Below are 13994 nucleotides of genomic sequence, written 5' to 3' on the forward strand. Positions count from 1 at the left end.
TCCTCCCGCTATTGAAGTATCACACTATGACATTAGCCCTGACTACAGCCTCTGTAAAGTCAACAATCTGATATGGTCATTAATCTCACACTTCAAAAGGGGAGGCAGGAGATTGAGTAGGAAGATCTCACATCTGCTCTTCCACTTGCCGATTGCCACGGCCTGACTTCAGATAATGGCGTGGTCTAGCATCCTCCTTGCCTGCTAGACCCTGCCAGGAGCCCCAGATTTTCACTTCCAGCCAAAGAGGACCAGCGGATACGACGCAGGACCTGCAGGAATCCTGTAGCTTGAGGAACAGGAGCTGGAGATGTTCCACAGACCCCCCCCATAGCACCTCAAATAACATTTAGGTAACCGAATCCTATCCCTAGTCTCTAAGTGTAAAGCTGCATAGTACTCCCATGGATACATCCAGCTCATTTTTTAACTAAAGCCAATGCGCCTTGCCCCAGATTCCAGTTTGGTGTAACGGGTCCTGGTGGGTCCAGAGCCCACCGCTGTGTCTGTGGCTTCAGAGGAAGCTACAGCTCACTGCAGACCTCCCAGGGTCTGGGAGCAAAGCAGGACCTCAGTGGTGAAGGTCAGTCGCCGCAAAAGCTAATGATAAGCATCGCCTCCTCCAACTTAGGATGGAGCCATTCCTTCATCCATTATCCACCCTTTTGAACAGAACAGATCTAGAAAATCCACTGGTCTTGCTGTAGGAACAGTTTGGAGTGTTGGAAATGGGTCGATGAAAAGCTTGCCCCCCCCCCCTTCCCCCCCCCCCCCCCGCCTTACAGTTCTGGAAGGGATGACTTAAAGCACTGTTAAAATAATACATTCTTTACTAATAGCAATTTTTTTTCATGTGCTTTCACTACTGCTAACACTGCCACATGTCCAGGACACGAGTTATTGTAGCGAATGGAGCAGGAGAAGCCAGTGTGTACAGTATCCTCTGTGGTTAAAGCAGCGGCACGTTCAAGCCATCACAGCCGAACCAAACCTAGCCTCATTTTTTCTGGGCACTGTTTGCTAAAGGTACTATGAGCATTTGCTCTCTAAATAATTTCTTTCCTACCCAAGGAATTGGCTCATAGCACAAACCATGGATGATAAAGCTTTGCCCTCCGTGTACAGAAACCACCCTTCACTTGTCCTGGGAAAGTCACTGGCAGCTCTTTCATGGTTAGGAGGAGTTATTTAATAGCATAAAAGAGAAATGTCATTAATAATGAAAACTTCATTAAACTTCATTAAAACTTCATGAAATCTCATCTAAATCCTGGTTTCACCAGGGTATTATTTTTTCTTACTTACCTTTGTGGGTAAAAAGGAAGATGCCAACTCTCCTCTTTGACAGTATGACATGTATGACCTACAGGAACACTTCTTTTCTCTTTTCTTTTCATTTTAAAGAGAAGATTTTTTTTTTTATTTTATGCTACCTAGCCCTCCAGGAGCTGTGATGTGGGGCTGGGTGGGTGGGAGGGAGGTCTCTCCTCCTCCCGCTCCTCAGCTCATGCGCTTGCCCAGCTGGCTGGATGCTCTCCTGATGTTGGAGATTAGGTCCAAACCCCTCCAGGCAAGGAGGAACTTCAATGTGCATCTCCCACATCCTAAACGGATGCTTTAATCACTGAGATATTGCATAAGGAGAGGGAGGAGGGTGCCTTTGGGAAGAAAGGACCTTTTTTTTTGTTGTTGTTTCTTGAAAAAAGGTATTAGGGCAAAACCCAGCAGCAGTTTCAAGACCTCCTGAGACCTCCAGAGTGATGAACCCTGCCTGAAAAGACATACTGATTTCTTTGAGCCTTAACTATACTTACCTTTTCACCATTTTCTACTCACTGGCTTACACCAGTCTTCATCTCCTCCGCTCCAGATGCCCCTGTTTTGGATCTGGTTGCTTACTGAGGCGGCTGGTTGAGGGAGAGTAACGCCTCAAACACCTTCATCATAATATCAATTTTTGTTTGTTTGTTTTAAACACTCTGACACTTTTTAAATGACAGGCACCTCTATATAAAACACGTTACATAGTATGCGTGACTTAAACACTGAGAGCTGCAGCATGGCTGATGCCAGTATTCACTTTCACTGCACAATTTATACATATGCAAAAGATGTACATAGGGTAGTATTTATCTGTAGCTATTGCTCCTGGCTGCATGGTGGTCCATACTATGTCAAAGGGGAAATTAAAATAGTCTTTGGATGAAAAAAAAAAATCTTATTTTCTTTTGTAAGATTCTCTGCGTGAGTGCATTGCACTTCTCAGATCTGTCCATGGAGGACACTATTTTCACAGCGCTTGTTCTGGGCTTGGTCTGTTGTGCAGGACAAGACCAGTCAATGGCTTTGCAGGGCATTTTCAGGAAAGACCAAGCAATCCCTTCCGTCATGTTAGATAATATGCTATAGTATCAAGTGTCCTTTAAATCTGTGAGTGCACACAATGCAACATATTTGTAATCACAAGCCTTTCATCATAAGCTTATGTGGGCAATGAAAGAAAATTAAATTGCTGTATGTCAGCAGGTTTCCTCTCCCAGCTCTCTCCCAGATTATTTCTTTGGGGAAATGACCACGGACAGGCACCCAGACCTTCATGCGGGTGTAGTTTAACCATTTGCTCTGTAACTGGGGGAAGAAGTGCATGGGCCGGAGAGGGCTCGGTGTCTAAACCCTGCCAGTAGGTAACGGCAGAAAGAAAGGAAAGCAAAATCTTTGATCTTGGTGAGGTGCTAATTTGTAAGATTTGGGGGTTGTTAGGGCCTTAGGAAACGAGGGCCAGCACATACACCAGGGTGCTTATCTGGCAGGGGATTAATGATGCATTACTATCTCCACACTCAGCCATTTACCCAAGCGTTTGAAGACAAGCCTACGTGTCAATGAAGGCATTAGAGCAGACACCTTGAGCCCATCAGGTTTATCTGGCCGCTGCTGACAGGAACAGTAGGTGACACCGAGCCAGGCATGAAACTTCAAAGTTTTGCAGGCTGAAGTCTTGCACTGAAGACAAACAACCTTTGCTGCTGGGGCTGGGACAAACAGCCGGGTGGGGAGGGCAGCTGGGAGATGAAAGGCTCATCCCCTCGGCGTGTTGGCGGCCGCGCCACCAGAGCTGGCCTTCATTCAATGGAGGGGGCTTCTTTTAATGGAAACTTTCATCTCAGCCCTCCTGAAAGCAATGGTGTTTTAAAAGGAGGAACGAGAGGATTTGAAGCGGATGAAGACTGGAGAAGTCACCTGCTGCTTGGGCAAACACAACAGCCAAGCAGAGGGACAGTCCCTTGATGTTGTTGGGGGATAAAATACAGCATTTATGTCCAAAGGATGGGATGCTCTGTGCAGCAAAGCCATGGGGAGGGAACCCCATATTTTTCTTTTCCTTTCAGAAAATTAAAATATGAGAAGCAGAGGCGATTTTCCCAATGCTTCTTTGTATTTCCAGATCTCAGTTGCTCCAATAGATGCTATTGCCGCTCCTACAGACCTCTACCCTCCTACCCCTGCAGACCTCTGTGGTTACAACCACCACTACTAAGTCTTGCAACCAGCATGAAAATGCCACTGAACTTAAAAACTGTATTATAGCTTTCAAAATTTTCCCTTTTAAACAAATAAGATGTTAAGGTATTATTTTCATGGTGAGGTAAAATGCTGATCCTTGAGGCCAGGATTAGTGTTTGAATCAGTGATCTTAATACCTTATGTTTTGTCTCTGTGATGTGATTTTAACTAATAGGCATTTAAGTGAAAAAAGATTACATGAAAATCCTTTAAAAATAAGTACAACCCATGTTTCACCTTTATCTGTATTGTATGCTATTGAGGACAAATACATAAGGACCACTAGAGTTGCTTTTGGTTGCACATTTTAAATCTCTGAACAATATCAGTCTGAATAAATCTCTTGACAACATCTCCAGACATGGGGCTACTTTTAAGAAGTTGCCATTGAAGACCTGACATCTAAATTTATCTGCTCATGAAAATAGAGCCATGCCATTAACCAGTATGCTTGCAACCCAAAGATTTCTCCAGATAAGCCCCAATTCTTTTCTCTTCATTTTAGTAATGGCCCACGCCATTCAACTGTGACATGCTGGGAGTGGGAGAAGCAACATGATGAATGTCACACTTTCCAAAGGTGTCAGATAAGATGCTGCGAAGGCTGCAGAGCTGGTGGCGGGTACTGGTGGCTCCTGAAGCCACACTCAACGCCAAGTTGGGTTGGAAGGAGCGCCTCTGCCCTCTTCTGGGACAGCCACAGCCTAAAACTTGACCTCCAAAAGAATTTGAAAACCCTTGGGTATACAACATCACTCACGATGGTTTGAGGAGGACAGCAGCTATGAAGATGTGTACATTAGCACCTGCAGCTCCTGCACAAAATCTGTTGCATTTAAGTCTCACCTGGTTTCTGGGACTTGGTGCCTTTATTGGGGGACTCGGGTTGAATGCTGAGAAGGGGTACATTACAATTTGGAAGTCTGTCTAAAGCAAGCGCATCCTTCCCTGTGGCGATCGGAGGACACAAAACTCATCCATGCTTCAGCACACGTCTCGATCTCGCTTGCTTGCGGTCCGGACCTGCTTCTTTTTTTTTTTTTTTTTTTTTGGCTGCCTTTAATTTGTGGCCATTCAGTAACCACTAGTTGCAGGCCTGCTGGGCTCAGCCCCCTTTACAGAAGCTGTTCTCTGCAACCACAACCATTTTAGAAAAATCAGGATGTGATGGAATATTTACTCTTTGATTGTTTAACAACATCTGAGAATTCGAGCAATTCCCGTAAGACCCTGAGGAATGCAGAGCCGGAGGAGGAAAAGCCGTGCCAGAACCAACTCTTTTTCATTTCTTTTGGACTGTGGAAACTGGAGCCGAAGAAAAACTGGGATAACAAAGTGTACAGTGGTTTTAATTAGCTGCAAGCCGGCGCATTTCTGGAATGTGGGGGTTGATTGTATTTGTTTAAGGATGAATAAATATGGAACAGTGTGGGTGGGTGTATAAGCTAATACATAATGCTATAATGCATAGGGAATATAAGGAATGTCACTGCAATATCACAGTGTGGTCACATAGCCCATGGAGCACCACAGCTGTGCTCTTCCCAAGGGAAATCCCTTTGCAGAGTATTTGGGGCAGGCTCTTTGGGTTTGTTTCAAATGTGCCAGGGAAGGAGCTCTTTTGGAAGACAGTATTGCCCTTTGCTGTGCACTTGCAGAAGAGACGAGCAAAGGGCTGGATGTCACACCTGGAGCATTAAGCAAGTGGTTTGCCTAATAGGAGGCTGCACAAAGCTCCTGGGGTGCCATGTGGTGTTGACACCCTCCACATTTTCCCCTTTTCCACCATTACAGCATGCAGCTGGGAGTGCACCTCTTCCACGGCTGAAGCAGAAGCATTCACCCGCACATTTACAGAAGTAGAGGACCATCAGCGTGGGACAACCAGCCCTCACGGTCAAAAGCCATCAAGCAAAAAAATTGGTCCGGGGAGCACCCGCCCTCCATACCCCAAACACTCCCTTCTAGTCAGTACAAGGCTTTTAGTACAGAAGACCAAAAGTCATGAAAATTTGCTTGGGTTTTGATCTCAAAATTAGCATGAGCAGGACAGAGCCGTTGGGCCAAACACCTTGCCAACAGCCCATCTCTTGCTGTTGCTACAGAGGAGGGAAAAATTCCAAGCAACCAAGCTAAGATGCAAAGGATGGGAAAAACTCCTGGTCTCTGCAGAGAGTGGTAGACATCTGGGATTCATACAGCGTGCGCACACATGTATTTACATATATATATGGCATAATAAACAATAATCAAATCTTCTCTGGACTGTACTGGGGCATATCACAAGCCACACAGACCGAGAGACAAGCTCTAACATCAATCTGCTGATTCACCCTCCCTACAGCCACACGTTCCCTCTCGTATCAAGCATGGGTTGGGAACAGTTTATGTTCCTTGCCCCCAGAGCCATTGCAGAAGACCAGCAGAAAGATTTCATAATTGCTTTGTTTAATGAAGTTTTACAGCTGTGATTATGCGTTATTGTATTTCTAGGTGATATTGGTAACGCTAGCTGCTTCCTGTATGATTGGAGTTGATTTAACATGTGGCTTGGTCAAGAGGCGAATACACCTGAGACTGAATCCTGCACCCAGGGATTTCAGCAGGAGCAGCAACAGGTCATGCTGTCCTCTCTGCCCCATCGCTCTTGCCTTGATAGGCCTGCCTGAATCATCTGGAAACCCATCGGACACATCATTAGGGAGGTATGATTTTGCAAGCCTCGCTTGCGAGCCACCTCTGAAGTATTCCTGGTACAGTAATTACGACTCTGAAGCATACGGCCATGAGAGCAAGTCATGAAAATACACTGGAAAACAAAGTTATGTTGAAACCGAAATGCAAAAGCACTTTGCAATAAAAAGCTGTCAGACACAAAGGCATGCCAGATTTAAGGCAGGTTTCTAAAGCTTGGTAAACTGATGTGATACTCTTTTACTCTTCATAGGACACAGCTATAGGTTGCATAAAATTTATTAGACCTGAAATCTTGACTTCCCTTTTTCCATCCCAGCCTGTTTTATCCCAAAACCCATGGCAAAGCCCATCTCTGGCAGCGCATTCGAGCAGAGAAATTGCCACTCGTGTGAACAGGAATGGTACACCGCTCCCTGCTAGTGCTTGCTGCTGTCATCAGCACATAAGATTGCAGACTGGAACACTAGACAGGCCCTGTAAACTGCAAACCACCACTGTGCCTCAACTTTGCAATGAGGTAACCCCACAGATTTCGGTCATCGTCGCAGCTCAGAGAGGTCAGAGCAGCTGAAGGTCCCATCTTGCTTGAAGATGCAACAACTGGCACAACTGGCCTAGTACCTTCAGCATCATTTCCCTTTCTGGCCATATCACTTTTAAATTATATAAAGAAATTCCCAGCTTGCAGCCCCTGCCATGGTGAGCTGGTCCTTTATTATCCTTTTCCTTTCTGGCACAGCAGCCAAGAACAAGACAGAGTCGAGTTCACCGTTATCAGCCTCTCTGGAAACTCAAGCATCTGGTGCTGCATCTTGTGGCATCCTTTCAAAAGATCAGCCAGGCAGCTGCCGAGCACATGTGCAAAGGGAAAGCGCTGCCTGTTAGTTAAAGCGATGCTATAATAAGAGCATTCACTCTCCGCAGCACCGTCGTTGCTGGGGGTGGCTTCCTGGACCCTCTGAGCTCTGCGATTTCAGTGCGATATAAAGCAGCTCCCACACCAACGGTGAATGTCAGGCTGAGTACAGGGGGGATCATTTTATTCCCCTTACAGAGCAATGATTTAGAAAGTCACTGAAAGGTGGAGGTGCTCAGATTTGTGGGTTGTGCTCCGAAGCGTTCAAGCATCAGATGTCGCATTGCCAGCACATAGGTCTCAATTTTTGGGTCGAACAGCCAGAATGGTATGGCAGAGCTTCAGTTTGGCACTGCCTTTATAAAAAAAAGGTGCCTTAGAGGCACCTAAGTAGCACTAATGTGCTGGGAAAGTGGTTATTTGGAAGGTGTGGACAATGTCTGGCATAGCAAGTCCATATAGGAGCACGCTGGGAAGCACGGCACCGTGGGCATTGCCTCTTTCCAGCTGCAGAAGAAGGACCATTCCCATTCCCCTCACTGGGAGCAGCCATAAATGCTGGCAAATGCCCCCAAAATATCAGGACTCTGCCATTGTAGCAGAGGTGCCACCCTGAGCCTCTTACGAAATAATTTACCGGCTTCTAACATCAACGCTGCAAGTTGGAAGGTTTGGGCCAGTGAAGCTCCCATCTGCTAGGTGGGCGATAGCTTTATTTACTCACCCCCTGCATTTTCTCTTTATGGCTTGGGACATTTTTTTGGCACATGAATATCCAGTTGCAGTCCCAGAGAAAGGTCAAGATCTTCCTGGAGATGGAATTATGATGCTGCGTAAAAATCATCTCCTCCTATCACTACTGCTGGGGGCTGATTTAGGGCAGGAGGGGGAGATCATCCCTGTCCCCGAAACAGTCCAGGGCATCAGAGGTCCGTTACATCCTCCACCCGCTCCCTCCCACACCTCTGGCTGGGATCGAGATGACCGCACGCCTGCAGCATCGTCACCCTTGGATTTCTGTGAGTGGGCTGGTGCCAGGACACACAACGCTGCGAATGAAGAGCCGTGGCATTCAGGGGGAAAGCTAAATAATACAGCTGTGGAAGCTATGTTAGGTACCAAAGTGCTTTTGGACAGAAACAACCTGAACATGCAGCAAGATTTTGGATGTGCAAGGGCAGAATAAATCTGTAATAATCCCAGGCTCGATTACCCAGCTGAGAGGTCTAAATTCGGTTCTTTTTCTGGGAGAAGCGCTTGTGCGGGGAAGGCTGGTGGCAAGGCAAGGTATGCTTCAGGGAGAGGCTTATATTTGCTGCGAGCTTGAGCTTTGCATATCTACCAGGGCTGGGAACACATTAACGGGCATCTTGCTCCCTTTCCTCCGTCACTTTTTCCCATTGCCTGCTTTCCCTATTCCCCAACCCTGGAAGGACAGAGCACACCTGGGGTGTACGGCAGCCGGGTGGGAGGTGAAGCATGCAGGAGGCAAACAGCTGCCTGCCAGGAGAAGTCCTTCCCTGCTTTCCCTCCCACACATGCCCCTGTGCATCGGAGGAGTTTACATCCAACTTCCAGCTCTGCAGAAGGGCGGGATGGCCCAGCTTTCTCCAGGGAGATGGAGAAAGCGTTGCCTATGGCTCTCCATCCTGCCAAGGGTTAGATGGGGGTGAAACCATGCTTTCCCCCGGGGGCAGCGGTGCAATTTGCAGAATCCACGGTTCAGCGTGTGCTTCAGCCGCTGCAGGATGTGGGGTTTGCATTGCCAAAAAAAAAAAAAAAAAATAGGAAGAGAGAAAGCCTGAAGTCTGCTCTCACTTTCGCTGACTTAATTCTAACGGCACTAATTTTGGCGACACCAGCCCTGCTTTGCACAGCGGGGTAGGCTCCTGCCTTGCACGAGCTGTTCCCCCCAACCCAACGTCTCACCGATGGGCAGACAGCATACAGTCCTCCTGTCCTTTCGGCTTTCTTTGGTAAGGGAAAAAAATGCTACCAGTTTGCAAATGCTTAGCACCCCAACCCAGCGTAGTTTAGGATAAGTGCTAGAACTAATGTAAACAGAGAATTACACTATTACAGCTGCATGTGGTGTTATAATTACCCAAGAATGCAGCTCAGCCGCTGGTGCATCATATGCGCCACACTGTCGCCAAATTTGCAGATGTTCAGTCTTACTTTTATTAAGCATGACAATGCCCAGCAGGATCTATTTTCTCTGATTATACTCAAATGGAGAGGAATATTAAAAGGCAGGATAATTAAAAATATATGCCTAAACAAAGGATGTGTCTACAATTCTTTTTCCTAGCGCTTTGAAATAGTTCAAATTTCTCGGCTGGCTCGTGTATACAGGGAACCAAAAGGATGTCTTAAATTCAGACATATGTCTTCATTCTGTTTAATGTGCCAGAACAAAAACATAGCTCGAGACCACCATGAATTGATTTTTAAGCGACGGCTCCTCGTTCCACTCTGCCAGACTCCAGGGCAGATTTTGCAGCTAGGCTATAATAGTTTCCTACAAGGAAAAAAAAAAAAAAAAGAGATAGACCCTATCTGCTGAATTTTATGGTGGGGATGTTGCATGGGGAGTGTGACCTCCGTTCAGGTATTAATTCTGTATTATTAAGCATTAGTTTTTAAAACAGACGCTCAGAGGAGCATGCGTGCAGGGATGCTAAGCAGAAAGTCTTTGCGAGCAGCATTTCATTAAATCGTCCCTGACACTGATGGCAGGCCCTGAAATAATCATCATGCTTTGAGTTTTTTTGGAGGATGAGGATTTGAGGAAGGCAAACAACCTGATTCGGAGGAAAGCCAGCCAGTTGGTCCCAGGCCAGGGGATTGGGAAAGTAAAGGCACCAATGTAGCACAACTGGGAGGTGGAAAATTCAGAAACGGTGTGTTAGACATGGGAAAGGGGAAACTCAGGCTGGGAAATATGTACTATGCGAGTGCACAAAAAAAAAAGGGCACAAGTTAAACTTTCCAAATGAGCATACTTTCAGGATGCAGTGCGGAGAGTGGGAGGGGCTGGGAGCAACCCAGCGGCACACAGGAGTGGAGCTGCTGCCTTCAGACCAGGGGATGGTGGCAAGGATGGCTGGAAGGACAGGGGCCGAGGCACTGGAGGATGGGATTTCAGATAGCTGTGGCTCAGTGGGTGGTGCTGGATGCTGCCTGTGGAGGGAGAGGCAAGGCTCTGACTTGTGTGAACCCGCCTCCGCCCTGAGAACCAGCCACCCCAAACCAAAACCAAAACCGAATCATTCAACCGCTGCTCTATCTATACACATTCCTCAATGTTTTGCCACCTAAAGAAAGTTGTGGCTCCTAATCGTCTTGGACGTTTTGGGGCAAGGAGGGAAGAAAAGTTGCCAGAATGAAGGGGGGAAAAAAAACCCCAACCCTCTGAACCCATCACAACTTCCCTCAATTCAGCACAGCCTTGCGGGGGATGTGGGTGCCTGGCAGCATCCCAAAAGTCAGGGTGGAATGAGAAAGATGGAGTCAAGCTGGCTGCGGGGAGGGCTCAGCCGCTGCTCGCTGGGCTATTCTATAGGATGATCAGCACTGAAAGCATCAAAGCTGTGATTTTTTTTTTCCTCCAAATGCAGCATCCCCATCACTCCGCCAAACTGGCCAAAGATTTCCAAATCCTCGTTCAAGTCTCAGCCTCTGTTTTTAGCAAACCTTGAGCAGATGGTCCCATGTGTCCACTGGTGCCCCCATCCTGGAAAAGCCACCTGGACACTTTAGTGGTCAAAAAACTAAAACCAGCTTGAAGATGGGGCATGGTGCCTAAAATGGAACTCGTGTAGCATTTATGCGCTTAAACCCCAAAATCTGACCTTGAAAATCCCCAGCCTCCTGCCTTATCTAAGGGGGCCTAAACCCTGCAGGCACCTCAGCTGTGATCCGAAATCCCTACAGACACCCCAGGCTCAGGCGAGGGGTCTGTATTTCATCCAGAGTCTCTTTGGTGTCAAACATGCCAGGAGCTCTTGAGGCAGCCCGGATGCTGCTCTCCCCCAAAGCTATCCCAAAATAGCCAAGTTTAGCACCACAGTCGCCGTGCTTTCAGCTCTTTTCTGCAGAATAGGTTTTACGCAGTTGTAGCGCAGACCAGTTTCCCATGGGTGCAAAATTTAGGCGTGTGGCCATTGGGCTCGGCAGTGGAGCCTCAAAAACTAGTTTTGCCTTTTGGAAGTGCCTAGTGCTGTGGTCGCCAGAGGACACCAGTGCTTGCGGGCTATGTTCTGTTACTGTGATTTAATCTGGAATAGTGCAGCAGCTTCCCACAGTCACCTCACATTAATGGAGTTGCCCCATCCCGGGGCAAGCCCCGTATTAATCTAAGTTTGTCGTTTCTGACGTTTTCAATACTTCAGAGTCCTACAAGCATCCCGGCAGTGATGCTCAGTTTAATGGTTTTATGCTGGCTGGGAATGGCCTCACTCCTGCAGACTCTTTAGGGCATGGATGCCCAGAAACGGATTTACAAATGCCAGCCACTATTTGTTTTCTTGCTTCTTCCCATATAGAAATAGCCGTTGCTCAGCACTGCTGATGCTTTAGGGGAAGAACAGTCTTCACTATGCAATTGGAAGATCTGCTAAGAGCAGCAGGGGAGGCTTGGGGAAGCTGTGAAATGGCTGGGAAGGTGAGGCTGCCCTGGCTCCGGAGAGGAACGGGAAGGCGGTCCGATATCCAGCAGCAACAGCTGGAACTGCTCTTGCCTCTCTGATGCCAGAGCTGTGTAGGATGCTGAGGGCTCCCCCCACCCGAGGAACAAAGGAAGTGAGGAGAACAACAGCGAGCAAAAAATAGGTTATGCCAGGAGGAAGTCTGGATTAAGCAGCCAGATTTCCTCTACATAAATCTCGCTGTGAAATGACTCATTAAAACACAAGCTTTTCCCCCTTGCTTCCAAACACATCTCTCACTCCAAGTGGTTTCCCAGGACCATAACGAGCTTCTCCAAAACATCCACAGGGCCTTCTGGACAGAGCTGCTGGGGTTTGGGGAAGGGTCCCTGTCTTCGCCCGTGCCCAGCTGCCTGGCAAGCTTGCCCGCCTCAACCTGGAGGACAAGGTGATGGGTCCACGCTCTCAATTCACAAGTGGTCCTCAACCTTCTGGCACTCCTCGCTTTCAAAGGCAGGACCCATCCCCTGACAGACCAGGCAAATGCACAGCACCGTTTGCAAAGCCGTGGTCAAAGCTGTAAGCCCTAAACTGGTTCCTGCTCCTCAATTTTCACATCTTCTTTTAGGACCTTTGACACCTCATTACAAAGGTTTGGGGTTTTGGTTGGGTTTGGTTTTTTTCCTCCTTGTGCTTCTTGCAACCAGACTGGAAATAATTTGGGTAAGATGGATTCATTGCAACTATCCCGAAGCGAAGCAAAGTCCTGTCTCCAGGTGTTGCAGAACACACTTCTTGCTGGGTCAACTTCCTCCCTCCATCCTCGCAGGACCCAGCTATTATCATGGACCAATAACTACCTTGGCACACATACATACATACTTTTATATGGATTTCCTATACTTTTTTTAGACCATATCTGTATGTACACAGTCAATATATGAGATCAAGGAGAGAAAAAAAAAAAACGCAAACCAAACCAAACACAGCCCTTCATGCTTTGTTTTCTCCCACAATCGTTAAGTGTTAAACCAACATCTGGATGCTCTATAAATGTGTTATTTAAGGAGAGAGAGTTCCCCAGAAGTGTTTATTTGCAATGTCTTCGTCCCTGTGGCAGAGTGGCTTTTTGACGTGAGGCTCATTGGCAGCTCATTGCATTGAAGTGACTCTTTTGTAGTCTCAGTGTCTGTACAATTGCCAGAGCCAGAAGATTACCACATTAAAAATACACGTCAGTCTCATTAAGGAGCGGTGTCTAGCAGCATCCGGAGGGGAGCTCGCTGGTGGAAGCCTTGATTTAAAGGCAGGATTCACTCGCTCAGACGGGGAGGGAGTTTGTGGGCTCGCCAGCACAGTTATCCCTCTCCCTTTTTGTTTGGTGGCCAGTATGGGTTTGCTCAGCGAGGGGGGAGGGATGTTTAAGGCATCTTTTGCTCCACTGATTTTTCTTGTCCCCAGGCTCTGGCACAACTCGCTCAGCACAGACCCCCTTCTCCTGCAAGGTGATGGGGGGGCAAAATACTTGTGGCTGCCTCGAAAGCAGTCAGCATGCTGCAGGTTTCAGCTTCAGGCCCTTTGTCACCTTGAAAAAGTAACCCTGGTGGCATCTCTTCAGGAGAGATGGTGAGCTGGGTACCACCATGCCTCACCACATTCATAGAATCATAGAACCATTTAGGTCGGAAAAGACCTTTGAGATCATCCAGTCCAACAATTAACCTAACATTACCAAGTCCACACTAAACCAATTAAGGGTAGACTGGACTAAACCATGTCCCAAAGTGCCACATCTACCCGTTTTTTGAACGCTTCCAGGGATGGTGACTCCACCACCTCTCTGGGCAGCCTGTTCCAATGCTTGACTACCCTTTCCGTGAAGAAATTTTTCCTAATATCCAATCTAAACCTCCCCTGGTATAGCTTGAGCCCATTTCCTCTTGTCCTATCGCTAAGTGCTTGGGAGAAGTGACATGGAAGGGGGTGGATGTGGGGTGAGGAGGTGTAGGGCATGGCCCCGCAGGAGGGATTCAGGCAAGTTTTAGCTGCTTATGTCCAGTACAAAGGTCTGAAAAAATCTGCGGAGTAGCTCTGATTGGTGCCTAGTACTTGTCAGACCGTCCCAGCATGAACATCTGTTCCCATGGCAGCTTTGAATGGTCTTGTTTGAATGGTCTTGAAGGACCTCCGAGGCCAAGGCTGAGCAATAGGGTCCAGCTGAGACACCA

Source organism: Pelecanus crispus, chromosome 10 (genome assembly GCF_030463565.1).
Source record: "Pelecanus crispus isolate bPelCri1 chromosome 10, bPelCri1.pri, whole genome shotgun sequence".
NCBI lineage: Eukaryota > Metazoa > Chordata > Aves > Pelecaniformes > Pelecanidae > Pelecanus > Pelecanus crispus.